General features: G+C 43.8%; 1 pseudogene; it reads right to left on the bottom strand.

Annotated features, from left to right (window-relative positions):
* The window catches only part of LOC134614606 (alcohol dehydrogenase 1-like), a 34,399-nt pseudogene extending 12,727 nt beyond the window's left edge, over nucleotides 1–21,672 (bottom strand).
* Nucleotides 21,673–21,877: the final 205 nt, after the last annotated feature.

Here is a 21,877-nt window from a genome sequence, read left to right as displayed (position 1 = left end):
TTGCATTTGGATTTTTTATTTTATAAGTTTGATAGTAATATGGATTTTTATTTGAACTTTTTTTGGGGGGGGGGTCAGAGGGTAGGACATTAGGTCTCCACCCTCCATTATCATTTAGGGCCCCCACCAGCCGCTCATGGGTGGGAGCCAGGGGGAACAATAGGTCCCCCCTTATTGTAATTTAGGGCCCCCACCCGTCGCTCATGGTTCGGGGCTGGGGAACGACAATAGGTCTCCCCCCGTTGTTATTTAGGGCCCTCACCCGCCACTCATGGGTTAGGGCCGGGGGAGGGAGGACAATAGGTCTCCCCATTGTCATTTAGGGCCCCACCTACCGCTCATGGGTGGGGGCCGGGGGGGGGGGGGAGGAAAATAGGTCTCCCTTATTGTCATTTAGGGCCCTATGTCCACCGTTTAGTTGAATAGCCCCCACTCGCAGGGCACGGGTGGGGGCTTAGGGGGGGACACTATATCTCCTCCGCTAGTTAATAGATGCCCCACCAAAATACTTTTTTTTTAACAGTGAGTAGCCACAGGCTGCTCACTGTTTAGTAGACATGCCCCAATACGCTGGCATAGCGAGTAGGGGCATTCTGGAGATTTCAGTCTCCCTTATTCTGTATTGACCCCTATAGAGTAAAGGAGGACATGGGGGGAGGGGGGGCTTAGGAAGTGGCGGGGAGCACTGCTTCCTGCTGCTTCTATGTTTACAAATTACAAGGAGGGAGCTGCTTGCTACTAGCTCCCTCCTTGTAATAAACTAAACGAACAAACAAACGAACACCGATATTCTGTGTTTGTTTGTTCGTCTGACGTTTCTATTCATTCATTTGTCTTTCTGACGAATGAATAGATGAACTTCCCGTCCAAATTTCAGACAATGTTTAACTGGGCATGCCCGGTAATTTTACAGTGCTATCTAGTGTGGGCAGATGATGTGCCCACAGGGCCTTCATCTACCCACACAAAGATGGCGGCACCCAGGACCTAAGTCCGGCCACAAAATAAAGATTAAAAAAGGTTATATGCCTAAGGGCATTTGGGTGTGGGTAGGGGCGAAAATAGACGTAGTGGATTTGGGAGGGGGGGTTAAAAAAATGGATGCAGCCACGAGAGTGCTGCTTTAAACTCCGTTGTTGGACAGAAGGGGTAAAAGAACCTATTCTATCTAGCAACTTTCTGAGATATACTTTGGTTCAATTATGGATTTGGTGTTGGGAAAACAAACACTAAATATGTCCATACCATGCTTTGATTTTGTAAAAAAAAACCTTCTTAAATATCCAGCAAGTAATTATTTTCCTAGCAGAATATTTGAAGTGGAATATAGGATGTAAAATCGTATCGTTAATCTTATTTTTAACACATTTTTCCTGCATTAGATATTAGACCATTATATTATTCAGGGCTATGTTAGCTCTACATACCATAGTTTCTGTGTCCCCAATGCATTCAAATACATAATCCAAACCACCACCAGTCTGCTCTACAAGAACCTGCTGGATAGGTTTGTCATAATCTTTGGGGTTGATGCACTCAGTTGCTCCTAATTCTTTAGCCAGACCAAACTTGCCCTTATTGATATCCACTCCAATTATACGGGACGCACCAGCTGCTTTACAGCCCATGACAGTAGCAAGTCCAACACCACCCAAACCAAACACAGCACATGAGGACCCTGGATGTACCTGCACAAAATATAGAAAAGAGTGAGTTCTAGTGCAATCTCTATGCTATTCATTGTTTAGTGACATTTATTTCATGATTCTTTTGAAAGTGAAAATAAGTCTAAGTAATCCAAGGTCAAGGTAACATATATTTGATGTACATTACCTTATAACCTTACTAGAAGAAATCACTCTCAAACTACATTGAGACATTTTACTCATAAGTCTAATAAAAGAGAAACTGGAACTATGAATCATAGAATGTGATGGCAGATAAGAGCCGTTTGGCCCATCTAGTCTGCCCAATTTTCTGAATACATTCATTAGTCCCTGGCCTTATCTTAAGGCTAGCCTATCCTTATACCTATCCCTTGTATGCTTAAACCAGGTTGCTTGGGAGCGATAAATTGGGTTAATAATATGGAGGTTGTATTTGGAAGAAATAGTACATGGGGAATATGGCTTCGGACCAAGGTGGAATATGGCTGGTGTGCAAACAATGAATTGGTGATATATTGCTGGGGTCAATGAATAGAAAGAATATATTGGCTCATATTATGAATTGAGGAATTTATAATAAGATTTCTACTCTATGAACATTTAGCTATATTTTCTGGCAATTTACCCTGGCAGAAATTGTGAAATTTTGGCATTGATTTTGAAAATATGACTGATCATGCAAAAAAAATATTTTATTGGAGGATAGTGATCATATGAAGCCATTTATTGTCACATAGTTATTTGGCTCCTTTTTAAATCATAATCATAACAGAAATCATCTAAATGGCCCTGATCAAAATTTTACATATCCTTGAATGTTTGGCCTTGTTACAGACACACAAGGTGACACACACAGGTTCAAATTAAATTAGGCTTCTTTAAATTGTAATTACTGTCTGCGTATGAATAATCAATGAGTCTGTAAGTTCTCAAAAGGATGCAGTGAGCAGGCTAGATACTGAGCGATGGGGAGCAGAAAATAAATGTCAAAAGACCTGCATAACAAGGTAATGGAACTTTATAAAGATGGAAAATGATATACAGAGCCTTGGAAATGCCAATCACTACTGTTTAATCACTTATTAAGTGGAAAAGTCAGGAATCTCTTGATGCCAAATCAAGGTCAGGTAGACTGAGAAAAATTTCAGCCACAACTGCCAGCAGAATTGCTCAGGATACAAAGAAAAACCCACAGGTAACCTCAGGAAAAATACAGGCCGCTCTGGAAAAAGGTGATGTGGTTGTTTCATAAAGCACAATACGACGATACTTGAACACAAACATGGGCGTAGGAACGGGGGGGGATGGGGGGACGCATCCCCCCCAGCAAATCATGCGGGGGGAGAAAGGTAATGGGGAAATCCCCCCCTGCTCCGCCGGCCCCAATCATGCTGCAGCCACCCAAGCGCTCTGTAGAGAGCCTCAGGCGGCTGTAGCTTTGCCCGGGCTGGTGCGTCCATGAGGGCGCACCGCCCGGGCGCAGCATGAGGAGAGGGGCTGACAGGAGGGAAGCGCTCCCTCCTGTCAGTCCCTCACTGTAGCGTGGCCGAGCCCTGTATGGTCCCCGGGTACAGGGAGCATCTGTCTCCTGTACCCGGCCGGACTAACAGGAAGTGCACACTGCGGACTATACAGGGCTCGGCCACGCTACAACAGAGGTAGGGGAGGGGGGGAGGAAGAGAGTAGGGAGGGAGGGGGGGGAGAAAAAACAGAGTGACAAGGGAGGGAGGGGGGAGAAAAAAGAGAGTGACAAGGGAGGGAGGGGGTAGAAAAAAAGAGAGTGACAAGGGAGGGAGGGGGAGAAAAAAGAGAGTGACAAGGGAGGGAGGGGAGAAAAAAGAGAGTGACAAGGGATGGAGGGAGGGGGAGAAAGAGTGACAAGGGAGGGAGGGGGAGAAAGAGTGACAAGGGAGGGAGGGGGAGAAAGAGTGACAAGGGAGGGAGGGGGAGAAAGAGAGTGATAAGGGAGGGATGGAGGGAGGGGGAGAAAGAGAGTGACAAGGGAGGGGGAGAAAGAGAGTGGGGAGGGAGGGGGAGAAAGAGAGTGGGGAGGGAGGGAGAAAGAGAGTGACAAGGGAGGGAGGGGGAGAAAAAAGAGAGTGACAAGGGATGGAGGGAGGGGGAGAAAGAGTGACAAGGGAGGGAGGGGGAGAAAAAAGAGAGTGACAAGGGAGGGAGGGGGAGAAAAAAGAGAGTGACAAGGGATGGAGGGAGGGGGAGAAAGAGTGACAAGGGAGGGAGGGGGAGAATGAGTGACAAGGGAGGGAGGGAGGGGGAGAAAGAGAGTGACAAGGGAGGGAGGGAGGGAGGGAGGGGGAGAAAGAGAGTGACAAGGGAGGGGGAGAAAGAGAGGGACAAGGGAGGGAGGGAGGGGGAGAAAGAGAGTGGGGAGGGAGGGAGGGGGAGAAAGAGAGTGGGTAGGGAGGGAGAAAGAGAGTGACAAGGGAGGGAGGGGGAGAAAAAAAGAGAGTGACAAGGGATGGAGGGAGGGGGAGAAAGAGTGACAAGGGAGGGAGGGGGAGAAAGAGAGTGACAAGGGGGGGCAGAGGGGGAGAAAGAGAGTGACAAGGGAGGGAGGGGAGAAGGAAAGTGACAAGGGAGGGAGGGGGAGAAAGAGTGACAAGGGAGGGAGGGGGAGAAAGAGTGACAAGGGAGGGGAGAAAGAGTGACAAGGGAGGGGGAGAAAGAGTGACAAGGGAGGGGGAGAAAGAGTGACAAGGGAGGGGGAGAAAGAGTGACAAGGGAGGGGGAGAAAGAGTGACAAGGGAGGGAGGGAGGGGGAGAAAGAGAGTGACAAGGGAGGGAGGGAGGGGGAGAAAGAGAGTGACAAGGGAGGGAGGGAGGGGGAGAAAGAGTGACAAGGGAGGGAGGGAGGGGGAGAAAGAGTGACAAGGGAGGGAGGGAGGGGGAGAAAGAGAGTGACAAGGGAGGGAGGGGGAGAAAGAGAGTGACAAGGGAGGGAGAGAGATTGACATCCATCACACACACACACACACACACAATCACACAATCATGCAACCCTTACACACACAGAAACACACAATGCATTCCTTACACACACTCAATGCACCCCGTGCACACACACACACACACACACACACACACACACAATCACACAATCACACAATCAGGCAACCCTTACACACACAGAAACACACAATGCATTCCTTACACACACTCAATGCACCCTGTACACACACTCAATGCACCCCTTACAGACGCACACACTGCATCCTGTACATACACAGAAACACACCTTGCAGCCCTTACACATCCAAACACAGATTCACACAATGCATTCCTTACACACATATCAGGACATCCCCAACACACTCCACCCCCTGTGAACAAACTCATTGGTGGAACATGAAGGTGGACCCTGGGACCCAGACCTTGAGCTGTGTAAAGGGCCCCCCAAAAATGGAGCTGCTTCCCGTTCTCCCAGAACATTGATTTTTGTGACCACAGTTACAAACAGCCTCCAGAGAGCCTGTTCTACACCAGACCAGTGGAGCCAGACTGCAGCTAGAGCCCATTATCATCCTCATCTGGTTGTAAGTAGGCAATCTAGCATATTATTCGTGGCACTAATCTCTAATTTACCTCACATTAAAGAAACACTATAGTCCCCAGAACCACTGCAGCTTAATGTAGTGGTTCTGGTGTCTAAAGCCTGTCCCTGCAGGCCTTTTAATGTAAACACGGCGGCACTCCAGCACTGGCGTTAGTTAACATGGCAGAAAAATCCTAATAAGGAAAGGGGGATAGGGGTAGGTAGAAAAATAATTGGAAGGGTTTAGGGGGGCTACTAATATGGATGGGAGGAGGGGGAGGTAGAAAAATTATTGGAAGGGGTTAGGGGAGTACTAATATGAATGGAAGGGGTAGGGTGGGTACTAATATGCATGGAAGGGGTTGGGGGTACTAATATGCATGGAAGGGGTTGGGGGTACTAATATGCATGGAATGGGTAGGGGGTTAGTATGCGTGGAAGGGGTAGGTGGGATTCTTTTGTGCATGGAAGGGGTAGGGGTGGTTCTAATATTCATGGGAAGGGTAGGGGTGGTTCTAATCAGGAGGATCCCGGCGCTGTATCCGGGTAAGTAAAACCCCTTCCCTGTAGTGACCCTTTAATGTTATTATTTAATCATTTATATAGCGACTGCAAATTCCGTAGCGCTGTACAATGGGATAAACAACTCCTAGTTTACGGAATAAGAATATACCTGGGGAGTAAAAATGCTATCCCCCATCAGATTTTTGGGGGTTCCTACGCCCATGAACACAAATGAGCTGCTTGGTGAAGTTCCCATAAAGAAGCCTTTACTGTGCCAATGTCACAAAATATCCTTGTTACAATATACATGACAACACCTTCACATGCCTCACAGCTTCTGGCACACTGTAATTTGGAGTGACAAGACCAACATAGAGCTTTATGGTCACAACCATAAGCTCTATATTTGGAGAGGGGTCAACAAGACCTACAGTGAAAATAATACATCCTCACTGTGAAACATGGTGGTGGCTCACTGGTGTTTTGGAGGTCTGTGAACATAGTCTTAAATTAGATGGGCAAAGGTTTAAAAATAATATCAGGAAGTATTACTTTACTGAGAGGGTAGTGGATGCATGGAATAGCCTTCCAGCTGAAGTGGTAGAGGTTAACACAGTAAAGGAGTTTAAGAATGCGTGGGATAGGCATAAGGCTATCCTAACTATAAGATAATGCCAGGGACTAATGAAAGTAATTAGAAAATTGGGCAGACTAGATGGGCCGAAGGGTTCTTATCTGCCATCACATTCTATGTTTCTATGTTTCTAAAGGCATTGAGAATCTTGTAAAAATTAATGGCAAGAGGAATGCAGCATGTTATCAGAAAATACTGACAGACAAATTGCATTCCTATGCATGAAGGCTGCACATGGGTTGCTCTTGGACTTTCCAGCATGATAGTGACACTAAGCACAAGGCCAAATTGACCCTCCAGTGATTACAGCAGAAAAAGATAAAGGTTCTGGAGTCACAGTTTCCTAAACTTAATATCATCGAGCCACTCTGGGAAGATCTCAAACGTGTGGTTCATGCAAAATGACCAAAGACTATTCCACTTGCAAGAATTAGGGGCCTCATAGACAACTATTACAAAAGACTGCATGCTGCAATTGACGCTAAAGGGGGCAATACACAGTATAACAAGAATTAAGAGTATGCAGACTTTTGAAAAGGGGTCATTTCAATGTTTTAAATGTGTTGCCATGTTTGTTTTATGATTGTGCCATTCCTACAGTTGAATATGAATCCCAAAAGAAAAAGAAAAAATGTGTTTTGCCTGCTCACTAATGTTTTCTTTAAAAGGGTTACCTATGGTACCAATTCTCCAAGCGTATGCAAACTTTTGAGCACAACTGTATACAATCTACATCATCTGTTGCTGCACTACTGCAAACAAGCAAGCAGACATACCTTGGCTGCATTCAAAGCAGAACCATAACCAGTAGAAAAACCACATCCAATAAGAGAGATATTATCCAATGCTGTGTTTTCGTCAATTTTAACAGCTGCAATTTCATCAATGACAGTATATTCAGTAAATGTGCTGGTGTTTAGGAAATGATATATTTTTTTCCCCTTGCAGGTAAATCTGCTGGTGCCATCAGCCATCAATCCTTTGGGTCGTTCCATACTGGTATTAGGTGTGAGAAACAGAGGCACTATGTAAAATTATATATATATTGTTTTTTTCTTCAACTAAAAGCATTTTGACTGTTTTCATCTAACCATTTCATCACCAACTGCTGGTAATATTTATTTTTTGTGCTTTTCACACATGTGTTTAAATGTTATGGTTAATTTCACAGATAATATGTGTCCCACTACAGTAAAGTCCACATATTTGTACCACCCATATAGTAATCGCGATTTTAGATTTCAAATTCAAAATTTTCACTGGATGATTTACTGGGTAATTTTTTATTGTTATCCAAATGAAGTAGTCGTCCATGGTTTGTACAGGAAAAGCGTGTATACATTTCTAACATAGTTCTATTTCCAATAGCTATAAATCCAACAATGTAGACTGCCAAAAAAAAAAAAAATATTAGGTACATGCTGAAAAGTACACAAAAATTAAAAAATGAAAAGACTATTTATATCTCCTCTCGGGCCATATACTGATAGTTCTTTATGAAATGAAATAATCCTATGCAGATAAATCAATAATGCAGCTGTAGCCTATAAATGGTATATATAAGAATCCTTGATTCAATCTATTTGGATATAATTTTTTTAATAGAATTGCGTAGCATTACATACCTTAAGCGGCCCTCCAGCTAAATATAAACTTACTCACCCTGTGGTGCCGGCGAATAGCTCAGCCTCAGTGAGACCTTCCAAAGCTGCCCACTTTGAGGGCGCCTCCTTAAATAGATTATAGGCGTGGTGTCACACCCGCCCTTAAACCATGTCATAATTTCGACCCTAATCTGTTTTGAGTCGCAATGATGACGTGGACCAATCATAAAACAGGTAAGCCTATTTAGGGCTTGCTTTGACCCTTATTCTTTGCCCTATTGTGGTTTCTGTTTAGATCCTCGTTTTGAGCTCCTAGTGATTCCATTGTGATTTTCTGTGCTTGACCTCGGCTTCATATTTGACTTTTGGTTTCTGGTATCCTGACTCAGCTTTGTCTTGATTTATCTTGATCTTGTTTCTTGCTGTATTAATGTGTTCAAAATCTCTGCCTGGAAATAATAGGCCTGTAAGCTTAATTTCTGTGGCTGGGAAAGTATCTGAAGGGTTATTAAGAGATAGTACTTACCGAGCTGTAGTGCAGATATTGGTCCTTGGATCTTTGCAGCATCGGCACTGTCCACATTGAGGTGCAAAAAGTGGAATGACCTTGTCACCTAAAGATAGAAAAAAATTATTGGATCATGAACCAATCTACCACAATTCATGAAAAGATTTTCTGAGACACTAACTCTAGTTATGGAATGTAGATTGCATGTCATGTAATTAAAAGAGATGTTGTCACGGCACACCAGACGCCACGTGTTTCTTGGCGTCCTAGGAGTGAGGAATGCTCTTCACCTACCATTTGGTGGCTGGCTGTCTTCTCAACTCCATTGGCACAAGGCGCTGCTGCCTCTGCAGTCTCCCTGGGCCCCGCAGACGCACCACGTGGGTTGCTGCATTAAGGGGAAGGGACACAAACTCTGTCCATCTGCCAGCGTACTTCCCCTCTGGCGGATAGACTAGCTGGCATGTATGCCATGTACTCCACACCCTGCCCCAGGATCCCCACAGACTATCAGAACCCTGGGGAACCCAAATAGGTTTTCCTGGAAGTGGTGTGGGGAACAGTGGCTTTCAGTTAACAAACGGATATAGTGTCCTACCCACATAGAGAGGTGTGGACACCTAATTACCCAGAGGAGCCTTCTATAGCTGAGCCCTAGTTCTGATTGGGATTTTCCTCAATAATTTAACTCAAGAACAAGAAACTTGCCAAGTGAATAGCCCACCTCCTCCACAGTAAATGGACTACACACAGTTCTGGGAGTACGACTGAACTTTATTCTGCCACACATGGCTTTTATGCAGTGGCCCCTAGCATGGGGTATACTAATCTAGAATACAAGGGTTTCTTCCCAGGAGCCTTTGTGTTTGTGAGATAATTGAGCTCAAATTAGGATAACTCAATTATCTCTCAAATACAGAAATTTATGCAATATTTTTCCAATACCCCAATAATAAATGAAAACAGTACAGGATCCCCACAGAAATCATATCCCTGAATAACTCTGATCTGAGCACCCAACAAATCCAAAAAACACTCAGATCGGTTTGGTAGAACAAAATTGCTATTCGTGTAAATTTCTGACTGCCTGGCCATGAGGTGATAGCCCAAAACAGTTCCAGAAAATTGGTCAGGATGGCCGGTCGGCTTTCGGGGGTTCCTGTGCGAACACCGACGAATGCTTTTAGGGAGCGAATGCTCCCCCCAGTCGGTAGATCATATCTCCCGAACATCATTCGTCTAGGTGGTCGGGAAGTTTAACAGTGGCAAGAACTCCACCAAGTTCGCGGACTCACATGGCCGAAAATGGTTCCTGCCTGTGTTCAGAAGACAAAATGGCCTCCACCCAGGGACCACGTGTGTTCAGTTATACAAATGGCGACCACCCAGGGAAAGCACTCGAGCTAATGTGTAAAAGTTTGTGGTTAAGAGCCAGTAGAGGTTGGTGTTCGATGAAGTATAAAAAGAGGAACCATACACCAGTCATTCGGGAGACGAACAAGGGGGTATGGACAACTTATCACAAGGGAATGAAGTATGCTACACCTTCCACTTATATAAGACCTTAGACCCCTCCTCATGGGAGGACCCCCATTCCCTTTTCCCTATTAAAGCACAGACCACCCTAGGGTCCATGCTGAGTTGTTTTGTGATTCCCTTGGAGGCCAGAGCCAGAGCCAGAGCGAAGTGAGTTGATTACCCTCACCTGCGGATTTCCTGAATCAACTCTTGTCTGCCTAAATTCTGCCTTGGTTAACCCCCTGCAACCCTGCTCCAGCCTTGAATAACCCCTACAGCGCTGTTTAAACCTTGGTTAACCCCTGCAACACTGTTTCAACTTTGGTTAACCCTTGCAATGCTGTTTCAACCTTGGTTAACCCCTGCAACGCTGTCCCAGCTTTGGTTTACACCTGTAACGCTGTCCCAGCTTTGATTTATCTCCTGCAATTCTATTACAACTTCAATCAAGCCTTACATCATTTGCCAAATGCTAAAACTCTGGTTAAAGACTTAATTTTTTCTTAAAGACTTTTATTTCTTATGAAGGAATTGCTTTATTTACTGTTTATACTTGCATTGGATCTTTTGCATTATTTGTATTTGTTTTCAAAATAAAACCTTTAATTCAGTGACTGTGTCCATATAAAATCTTTGCATATCAAGCCCATTCACCTCAAACCCGTGACAGATGTTTACCTGAGGGACATTAATTATACAGATCTTTAACCCCTTAAGGACCAAACTTCTGAAATAAAAGGGAATCATGACATGTCACACATGTCATGTGTCCTTAAGGGGATAAACAGAGCATGATTAGTTGATTTGCCACCGTAGCTTGTCGTTTATGTGCAGGCCTAAGGCAATATCCTCTCTCCCTTTCAACCATCCCCTATAACTTTGGCGGGAGGGGGGAGATTTATAGTTATATATAAGGAGGTTATCAGACCAATCCCAAATCTGATTCCAACAGGGCAAGTGGATGCCCAATGTACTACTATCAGCTTTCTCATCCTAACATATTCAAGTGGTAGGAAAGTTCCCAAGTTTCCTAGCAGTAATTGTCTCTAAGTCTAGACATGTCAAAGGGGATGCGCCAGAGCCTCCAGATAGATATACAAGCCCAACATCATAATAATTCTCGTAAAGCCATCATGTTTATTTTAATCATATTAAAAGAGATGTGCATACAGCCAAAAAACACAATGAAAAATAAAGAAAACAACTGTATAAATAGTATGGGCACTGACAGCCTAACAAGTTTTGTGCATTCTCACACTTTATAAAAGGCTGAATGCAATGTAGCACAGTGTCCATTTAACCCCTTAAGGACCAAACTTCTGGAATAAAAGGGAATTGTGACATGTCACACATGTCATGTGTCCTGAAGGGGTTAAACACATAACAATTAACTAATGACAGCAGAAAAAAACCCAACTAAAGTTGCACTGCAAACAAGGAAAGATAATCATCCATTTGGGAGCTCAGCTGTATATATGTAAAATAAAAAAGCTGAAACATCTGCTAAATGGCATTAAAGACAGATGATGTTTCCTTGCAATAAATAATGAAAAACCTTTCTTTCTTAAAAGAGTACATAATAGAAAAATAAGAAACAATCCCCCCCCCAATACAAAGTGTGCAAATGTATAATTTCATATATCATATAACTGTTACTCAAGCTATAGATGCTCCTCTCCACCACCATACAGCATCCAACGGAAGGGTGGACCAATGATACAGAAAATTAGGCAGCCAAAATATTCCAATCTTCAAAAAAATCTTTATTTCCACATAGATACAATAAATATAAAAGAAAAAATTGCTAGATTAAAAATCCCCCCAAAATTTCAGTAGCGGTATGTGTCTCAGCCTGATAGCCAGCTTTAGCAGTGCAATATTGCACTGAAACATTTTACAGAATGCCATAATATGGATCCCAGAGGTTTAACCTTACTTGGGATAGAAGTGCTTAAATCACCCTATCGAGGAGGGAATTATATTATGCAAATTGAAAAGGAAGAAATTAAATTGGTCCACCCCCTTTCAGAAAAAGTGTAATTTATTCTGACTTTCCTTCCCTTAAACACAAATCCTTGAGCCCTTGCCTTATTTTCCTACTTTTCCCAGTTGTACCTAAATCATAATGTAGATACATTTTATTTTAGTGAATAATTGTAAAATGTCCTGATGTTCCATTTGATGGGGTAATGGTACATGTATTTGGGTGGGTAGGTAGTTTGTTATTAATTTATGTAGTTTATTTGGCTAGCCCAATAAGAAGTAATAAAAAGAATCACGCCCCAAAATGCTAATGGTTCGGAATCTTTAATTTTATAATCTGGCAGACATCTAAATGTTTGATTTTCAATCTGTACAAAATGCATTGATACAGGTTTGATAGTTGTAAAAGGGCCATCTTACCTGGTTTAAATCCTTTTACTCCACCACCAATGCTCTCTACAATACCAACTCCTTCATGACCAAGAATGATTGGAAACTGCATGTCTTTAAATGTTCCATAAACTGCATTATCATCAGAGCCACATATTCCTGTATATACCATCTAAATGAAGGAATATATAGAATATTATTTTTTAGATTGGTTTCACCACTTTTTGCATCCCGAAGGGCCTTGCATACTAACTGCAGGTAATCCAATACATTCAAAGATGTTTGTTTTGGGAATATTAATTAACACCACTTTCTATACTTAGATATGAAAAAAAGCAGTTTTTTAAAGCTACATTGCCATTGTGCAGATTAGATATACTTTATTTAAATCCAACCCTCTCCTCAAATAGATATTGCAAAGGAGAAGCTGAAGTAAAAGAAAATGTATGACTACTTGCAAATATCAGTTAAGGGCTTTATTCAGTCTCATTTTATTATGTCACCGCCCCTCTCACAGTTATGCACTAAAGTGTGAATTACCAGTATTTTTTGTTTCCCAACAATGACATGGATAGTGCTCTATTCATGAAGTAGCCCAGCTGCCTGTAATAGTTTATTTCAGAATTTAAGGCCAAAATAGCGTTAAAGCATAGTGGCCTTGAAATTTCTTTCCAGATCAGCTATTTTGGCCTTAAATTTGGAATTTCAAAATAAATGTATAATTTAAGACCGAAATAGCAGCACTGAAAAAAAGTCAGCTATGATTCCAGTGCAAATTTTTTGGCCTTAAATTTGGTAGTTACTTAGAATTCCTGACAGTTCTCACTTAAGTGAATAACCCTGTTTGATTTTTTTTTTCATGCAGTCAGATCGTGTATAGTGACTCACTCACCAAAACCTAGTAAAAGGGCCTGAAATTAAGACTATCAACTAAAATCCAAGGTAAGTATGTAAATTTTGCACTTAAAAATCTAAGAAATCATTTTGAACTAAATTTCAACTAAAGAGAATATAATACAGGGACACCATTCCAATGACATATAAAAAAGTAAAAAAAAAAAAAAGGGGAGCATTCATGTTTCGTCAGGCATTGAAATTTCATTCGGGCTACCGTATAACCAATATTTTGGCCACTTGAAAACAATTGTATTAAGATTAGTCTCTAGAAGTGCACCTTCTATGTACATGTGTAGATATGTAGTTTAGGTAGACCAGATTGTTTATTTTTAAATTTAATAAAGATCTTATTTGTTTACCTTAATTCGCATTTCATGGGCTTTCGGGGGTGCCACTTCCACCACCTCAATTGAGAATGGTTCATTAACACGCCAGGTAACAGCTGCCCTGCATTTGATGACCTTTAAATAAATCATAAGAAATCTTGATGTAAATATTCATTATGCAACAGAAATGTGTTATACAGTATTAAGATTCTCCCACATGCATAAGTCTCCCACATAGCTGCAAAGTAAGATTGCAGTGTTTATTTTTGCAAAAACAGAATATTCAAGGATCTTATATATGATATACGATATATGATATTGTGTATCACAGTTTGTTGATCCAAGGAGAATGTGATTGATATTTTGGAATCCAGACGATAAAATACCATGCTATTCGGTTGGAGTTGGCCAATATTCAGATAAGCCAAAATGCAGCATCGCTACAATTCGATTAAATAATAATAAAAAAATGTAAAAAAAATTCACCCGAATTTGTCAGAGAGAACCGGGTTTTATCCCCGTGAGCAAGCCTAGTAAGGAGGTTTTCATGATCTGAGGTAATAATTGTAGTTATGAATGACTATCTTTAACACTTTCTGATATCTCACGTTCCTCAAATTTGTTTAACAAGAAGTTAGATCATAAACTAGCCAATGCTTATTGCCTCTGTTGGACTTAGCACAATTAGCTCACACAATCGCAACAATACCCATTAATGCTTACTTTTGCATTTTGAAGAACAGCTCAGAAAGTTTAGTCATTTACTTCAACACATTCACGCTCTTCAAAAAGTATCCAAACAAATCACTAATCTTTCTCTGTTTACTGTTTCTCTTTTTTTTTACGTTCAAGTAATTCCATCTCTACATCTTCCTAACATACATTTATACAGAACTTTTAAAAAAAACGTTTAAAAAAAATAATATTTATCATATAAAGTCAATAAAAACAAAAAGTGTCAAATGCTTTTTTTTCTGCTGGCAACATTAGCAACCAGTAGGCATATAATTTTAAAAAGCCTGTGGCGTCAATATGACCCCCACTATGGGTAAAGCAGGTATAAGGCGTCCTATCAATAAACAGTGCATAGCCAGTGTTGGCTTCATGTAATAAAATATCTTTGACTGGACAGCTATTGGTGATTTGGCACAGGTTCTTCTGTGTCCTCATTGGGTTAGGTCTACAAAATGAAGAATAGGGATAGAAAGGTCACTGTCCACCCCCTATGCCCCCTCTCATTGCCAGTGGGTGGGGACTATTGTGACGGACCACATGGCACCCCGCCTGGCACTCGCTGCTTCCTAGTAATTCGTGAGTACCATAAGCACTGCACCGGACACCATAACCATCATAAACGCCACAAACCGCCGCAGCTTGGTTGGGGTCTCACTGTCCTCCACCAACACCGGACCCAAGACCAGGATTCAGCTTCCAGTGGGTAGACCTCTCCTAGTCCAGAGAGCGAAGCAGGCTGCTCTTACAAGAGCAATCGTTTTGATCCAAGTGAGTATAGTGATTATAGCAATCCCCAGAGTAAATATAGCTCTCCAATCCCCTAAGCATAAGCCTAGACCTCATGAAGGGTAAAACAAATCTCCCTTTAATGGTATCCACAAATGGCCTTTTATGACAGTCCCCATGCAAGGGGCACTCCCTTTATATATATAAATATATACACACACTGACACGCATACTCAAACACACACACATACACTCACAGACACACACACTCATACATTCATAGACACACACATTCACAGACACACATATTCACATACACTGACACACATTCACAGACACACATTCACAGACACACATTCACAGATACACATACACACACATTCACAGACACACACATATTCACATACACACACACATTCACACACACACACACACACACACACATTCACATACACACACAGACACACACAAACAGACACACACACCCACACACAAACAGACACACACACAAACACAGTCACAGACACACACACACAGTCACAGACACACACACACAGTCACAGACACACACACACATTCACACACACACAAATTATTATTTTTTTAATTAAAAAAATGTCCACCCAGCCTCCCTACCTGGAGTGCTGGCGTGGACTTGTCCCTGGGGTCCAGTGGGTCGGGCGGCTCTCTCAATATCAGCCGCGGCGAGGGAGCTGTGAGCTCTCTGCTCCCTCTCGCCGCGCGGGCTGTCTGCGGTAGCTGGGAGCCGGAATATGACGTCATATTCCGGCTCCCAGCATCAGCAAGCAGCGCGCGGCGAGAGGGAGCAGAAAGCTCACAGCTCCCTCGCCGCGGCTGATATTGAGAGAGCCGACCGGGGGGGGGTCCATAACCTCTTGCCCCCCCCTCCCATCCATGACAGGGGGGACATGGGGGGAGGAAGGGGGCGCTGAGTGCCTGCAGGAACAGCGTTCCTGCACAAAAAAAGTGCAGGAACTCCGTTCCTGCAGGACTCAATCCATAGGCGTGCCGCGGGGATTAGGGTGTGCCCAGGCACACCCGGCACACCCCGTGCGCACGCCTATGGGTATAGCCCAAATGGGGTGACGAATGCCGACTTGGGAATGGCCGCAGGCTCCAAGGGGATCTGCCAATAACCTTTGCACAGGTCCAGGGTAGTCAAGTAGTTCCCCCCCCGCCATACGGTCTAAGAGCTCGTCTATTCTGGGCATGGGGTAGGCGTCTGTTATAGTACGATCATTAAGCCTCCGATAGTCTACACAGAAGCGCGTGGTGCCGTCGCGCTTCGGTACTAGTACTAACGGGGAGGCCCAAGGACTTTGGGAGGGTTCTATAACCCCTAGCTGTAACATATCCCTTAACTCGGTGAGCATACTCTCACGCACTGCCTCAGGGATCCGATATGGTTGTTGCCGTAACGGCGTCTCTCCCTGGGTTTCCACGCGGTGTACCGCAGCGGAGGTATAGCCTGGAGTGGCTGAAAACATCTCTCGGTATCCCTGCAGCAGTTGAGTGGCCTCACCCTTCTCTATGGGGTTTAGATCCAGTGGGCCGCGAACTTTTCTCCCGAACAGGAGTTCGACGGGGGAAAACCCAGTGGATGCCTGGGGCACCTCACGGTAGGCAAACAGAAGGTGGGGGAGGAATTTTTCCCAATTCTTGTGGGACTCTGCAAAGGTTTTTAGCATCTGTTTTAGAGTGCCATTGAAACGTTCACAGAGCCCGTTAGTCTGGGGATGATATGGGGCACTGAACAGGGTTTTCACTCCACAGCTCTGCCACAATTGTTGTGTCAGGGTTGCCATGAACTGAGTTCCCCGATCGGATAGGATCTCCTGTGGGAAACCTACCCGGGTGAATATCTTAATGAGGGCCTCTGCCACGGTCTCGGCCTCTATGTTGGTGAGGGCGACTGCCTCTGGGTATCTAGTGGCGTAGTCTACTACCGTTAGTATGAACTTTTTGCCCAACTGGCTGGGTCGGCTGAGGGGTCCTATTAAGTCCACCGCTACTCGGTGAAAAGGTTGTTCTATAATGGGCAATGGGTGGAGTTTGGCCTTCTGAAGGTCCCCTCTTTTCCCTACCCTTTGACATACGTCGCACGTCCTGCAATAATACTTGAGGTCCTGTGTGACCCTAGGCCAGAAGAACGTTTGGGTTAACCTGTCCCTTGTCTTTTTGACCCCTAGATGTCCTGCTAGGGGAATGACATGACTGAGTTTTAATAACTCAGCCCGGAATTTACGGGGTACAATTAACTGTCTTTTGATGACCTGGGTGGCCCCCTGTCCCACCCCCCGGTCATTCTATACAGCAATCCCTTATACCATTCAAACTTTTCGTGCGGGTTGTTCCCTGGGGTAACGGCCACTGCCTTCCTATATCCCTCTAATGTGGGGTCGGTACGCTGCTCTTGTTCAAACCCCTGGGGTGTATCCCAAAAAGGGGAAGGGGATCAGGTAAGGGGGGTATTTCGACTTCTACCTGGTTTTCCTCAGAGTGCAGCGTGCTTCCAGTCGGGCTTGAGCTCGGGTAGTAACCGGGTATGCCTCTGCAGGGGTGTCTCGGGCTAGTTGAGAGGTTATGCATCCCACATCATTTCCCAACAAAACCTCAGCTGGTAGTTCTTGCATAATCCCAACCTCCAGCTGTTTGGACCCGGAACCCCAATGGACAAGGATATTGGCGGTGGGTAGTTTGTGGATAACGCCCCCAGCCACCCTCACAGCGACTGTGCGTCCGGTGCGGGCTTGCGCCCTGATCGTGTGAGGTTGCACCACAGTCAAAGTAGCCCCAGAGTCTCTCAGCGCCCGGGCCCCCACGCCATCTACGGTAATCCATTGGCGGTGGTGGTCCCGGTTGTCACCCCCAGCTTGCACTGGGTTGACCTTGTGTAATACACTCCACTGTTCTTCTTGGTTAGGGGCATAGGTTGTGCTTTCTTGTTGCACACAATGAGCGGCTGCCCTGGGTTGTTGTGGGGGTTGCCTTTCCCAGCTTCCCCGGTTCAAGCGAGGGCACTGATTCTTATAATGTCCCGGTTGCTTGCAATAACGGCACACTGAAGGGGGTCGAGATGTGCTTGCTGGGTTTGGTGAGGGGTTACTCATGGAGGGTCTAGGAGGGGTAGGGGTTGTTGGAGCCATGTAGTTAGGCTTAGAAGGTGGTCTGCTCGCCCCTTGTTCCTTCCTCCTGTTATCCTGATACTCGTCCGCTAGCCTGGCGGCTTCCTCCACAGTTTTAGGTTTTCTATCTTTAACCCAGTCTTTTATGTCCTCTGCAGTGTGATTAAAAAAATTGCTCCAATAACATTAGTTGCAAAGCATCCTCCAGGGTGGTTGCTTGGCAGCCCTTCATCCAATTACGGGCCGCCCTGTGTAGCCGAAAAGCCCATTCCGTATGGGAATCTCTCCCCGTCTTCCTCAGATCTCTAAACTTTTTCCGGTATGCCTCCGGGGTTACAGCATATCTGGCCAACAAAATGTCTTTTATCTTTTCATAATTATGTATGTCCCCCTCAGGTACTGCTAGCAGCGCCTCAGCTGCTCTACCTGATAATTTACTGCTAATTACTGCAGCCCATTTTGTGGAGTCTAATCCCTCCAGTGCACATTGACGTTCAAAGTCTTGTAAGTAACTGTCGATTTCCATCTCATTGTCATTAAAAGATTTAAATGCTGCATAATTTACCTTCTTTGGTAGTTCCCCAGTACTTCCCGGGGAGTGTAGTAAATCTCCCTGTTGCGGTCTGTCCCGGTCCTCTCGCTCTTTTTGCGATTGTCTGGCTTGTGCCATGACCTGCAGAACCGCCTCTGTAGTTGGGTTGGGTCCCAATAGACTGATCATCCATCGGATGTCCTTTTGCATCACGGTTTCTTCCTCTTGATCCATCTCTGTATTACTGGTATTATCGCTCTGTATTAATTCTGCAATTAACGTGGCTTTTGTCTTGTTACTTGCCACTCTGCCTCGAGCTTCCAGTAAATCCTTTAGTGTGGTTCTTTTAAGTAGCTGGTACTGCTGAGCCATTCATTCCCTTGCTTGGTTTGAAATGTCCATTCGGGATTCGAATCCCTCCGCTTGCCACCAGTTGTAAAGAAACCAAGTCTAGCCAAACCTCTTTCGGTAGTTTCCTCCCGAAGCGCCCAAGTCTAATGTAGATAGACCTCTGTTCTGTAGTTACAAGGAATGAAATCCATACGAAATACAAATAGCTTCACAAGATAATTCCCTTAGTAAAGCATACAAATTCCAAATAACAGTCAGAGTCCAGGATTAGGATACGAGTAGAACTAAGCTTTATTCACACACACAGCCTTTTATGCAGGTCCCCATGCAAGGGGACATCCCACAGGGAGGAGTAACATTTATCCAATCGTGTACAGTAAAAATATAAAACACACCCAACACAAACATGTAAGTCCCTCCCCTAGCCCTGGAGATAATCAGGTCTGATACAGTGGCAACCTAATTATCTCCAGGCAGAAAAATCATTAGTTTCCCCAATTTCTGGAACACCCCTTTATACATGGGGTATCCCCACAAATCCCCTGATAGCCCTGATCTGGGTGGCCAATATATTCAAATTTCACCCAGATCAGTTCAGGGGTTCTCAAAATCTCTGGAAGTCCTTTGTGACCGGGTCACCGTGGGTAATAGTTCCACAAGCTTGAGTGGTATTGCCGGTCACTTTAGAAAAAGGGGAAAAACTAATAAAAGTACCGAATGGATTCCCCTGGCTCCTAGCAGCGATCGTTCCCCTCATTCGTATGCACAATTGTACTGAATAGCGCTCTTCTAGCTAATCGGTATCTATAGTTCCAGCGTTCGTATGATTGAGACCGGTGTTCGGGAAGTCGAGTGTCCGATTTTAGTTCCAGACACTCGACGACCAAGTCCCGCTGCCTTTGTTTGACGAAAAAAAGATGGCCGCGGTTTTCTCTGCCACGTGGCGTTCGGCAGTACGAACGCTGGCCGCACACGGAGAGGGTGAAAGTGATGCCGGCTTTGAAGTTAAGTGAGCCAGGGGTGGTCTTTGTTCGGCAGTTCCATCTGCCGATTGAAAATATACAGAAAAAGCAAGAAACATGCAGAAATACCGGATAACAGAGCCATTTCTTCACAAGGTTTATACTATGAAATAAAAAAAATAAAAATAAAAATAAATTAGACTTCCACAGCATGATTGGTTACACTTGAAAAGCCCTATTTCAAGGGGGAACACTTGTCATGGGGACATCAGCATCTGGCAGCCTCAGGAGATAAGTCCATTATATACCAAGTTGGAGGTCTGCACCTGATGCTTTGCAGCAGGCAGTTTGCCTTATATATTCACTGTGTATTTGTATAATTTGATGTAAATCCTTCCCCTTTTTATAAAATTGTAAAGCATTGCAGAATTAGTTGGTGCTATATAAATACCAAAAATAATAATACTAATACTATAGTTACATTTGTCCTACACAGTGGTTATACTACAAACTGTAATCACAGACACTGAAAGACTTAGCAGAGGACATTGTATCCTCATGTGGGCTGTGTGAAATGGTATTTTATGTGAAATAAAGTATTTTAATCTGGATTTCTGATTATCCAGTTGTCCTTGTGGAAGATCTGACTGTATTCCTCTGGATCCAACGGTCTCAAGAGCTTGATCCTCCTGGTGTTCAGCTGTTTGAGTGGCGTATAGCCACTCCTGCCTTGTAAATTATCCATTAAGGTTTGTTGTGTGAGAAAAAAGTGTTTTTCATTAAAGGGACACTATAAGCACCCAGACCACTTCAGCTAATTGAAGTTGTCTGGTTGCTGTGACCCTTTTGCACTTAGTCCTTTTGCACTTAGTCCTGTTTACATTGCAGCTCTAAGTCTGCCCTCAGTGGCTGTCATCCAGACAGCCACTGGGGGCGCTTCCGGAATACAAATGGACTTTTGGTCCGTTATCTGACACTGGACGTCCTCACAGACCTCCAGCGTCAGATTTTTCCCATAGGAAAATATTGAATAATGCTTTCCTATGGGGGGGTCTAATGCGTGCACGGCGATTGCTGTGTATGCGCATTAGGCATCCCCCCCCAATGTCAGGAGCGTGGGCAGAGCCTGACTCAGCGCCGAGGGACATAATAACAGTGTTTGCTGAACTGAGATCTACAATTTTTCAAACCAGAGACTATAATTGGAAATTTGTTTATCTGCATGGTTTAAATATATTCTTAACTTTTTATACATCCTATAAGGCTCAAATAAAACTATAAATAAATACAACTATAAAGCCGGTGGTAAAGTAGAACTATTTTCTACATCACTCTCCATATTACGAGACAGAAGAACACTTATACACAATACATACAACACTAGCTTTCTAAGGATCTTGTTAAGCAAACTATATATCTTATATACATTTGCTTATGGATTGTTTAGCATTATTTCTAATGCATTGTGTACAGCTTATTGCCTATTTACAGGTTGTTGGTGAGATGTTTGACTAAAAAAATGAGAATTTGCCATAGCATCACAGGCCTTCAGAAACCATCTACTACAAAAATCAGTCTCCACACTTACTGTGCCTGCCGTCTCCATCCTCTTGAAGACGAAAAATCACGAATGGACAAGTGACAGGATTTTGTGATTACCTCTGATTATATAAGTGTTCTAGTCATGTTAATGATTCCCTATAAAGAATTTACTTTGGCACAGTCCTTCACGTTTGCAACCCTGCACTGGTCAAAAAACCTTTGAACCGTTTTTTTTAGAAACTCTAGGTCACAAAATACAAAAATATTTGTCACTGGTGTTCTTGCATACATCCATGCAA

This window comes from Pelobates fuscus, chromosome 6 (assembly GCF_036172605.1).
Source record: "Pelobates fuscus isolate aPelFus1 chromosome 6, aPelFus1.pri, whole genome shotgun sequence".
NCBI lineage: Eukaryota > Metazoa > Chordata > Amphibia > Anura > Pelobatidae > Pelobates > Pelobates fuscus.
Note: the sequence above shows the minus strand (reverse complement) of the source record. Positions and strands in the feature narration are given on the sequence as shown.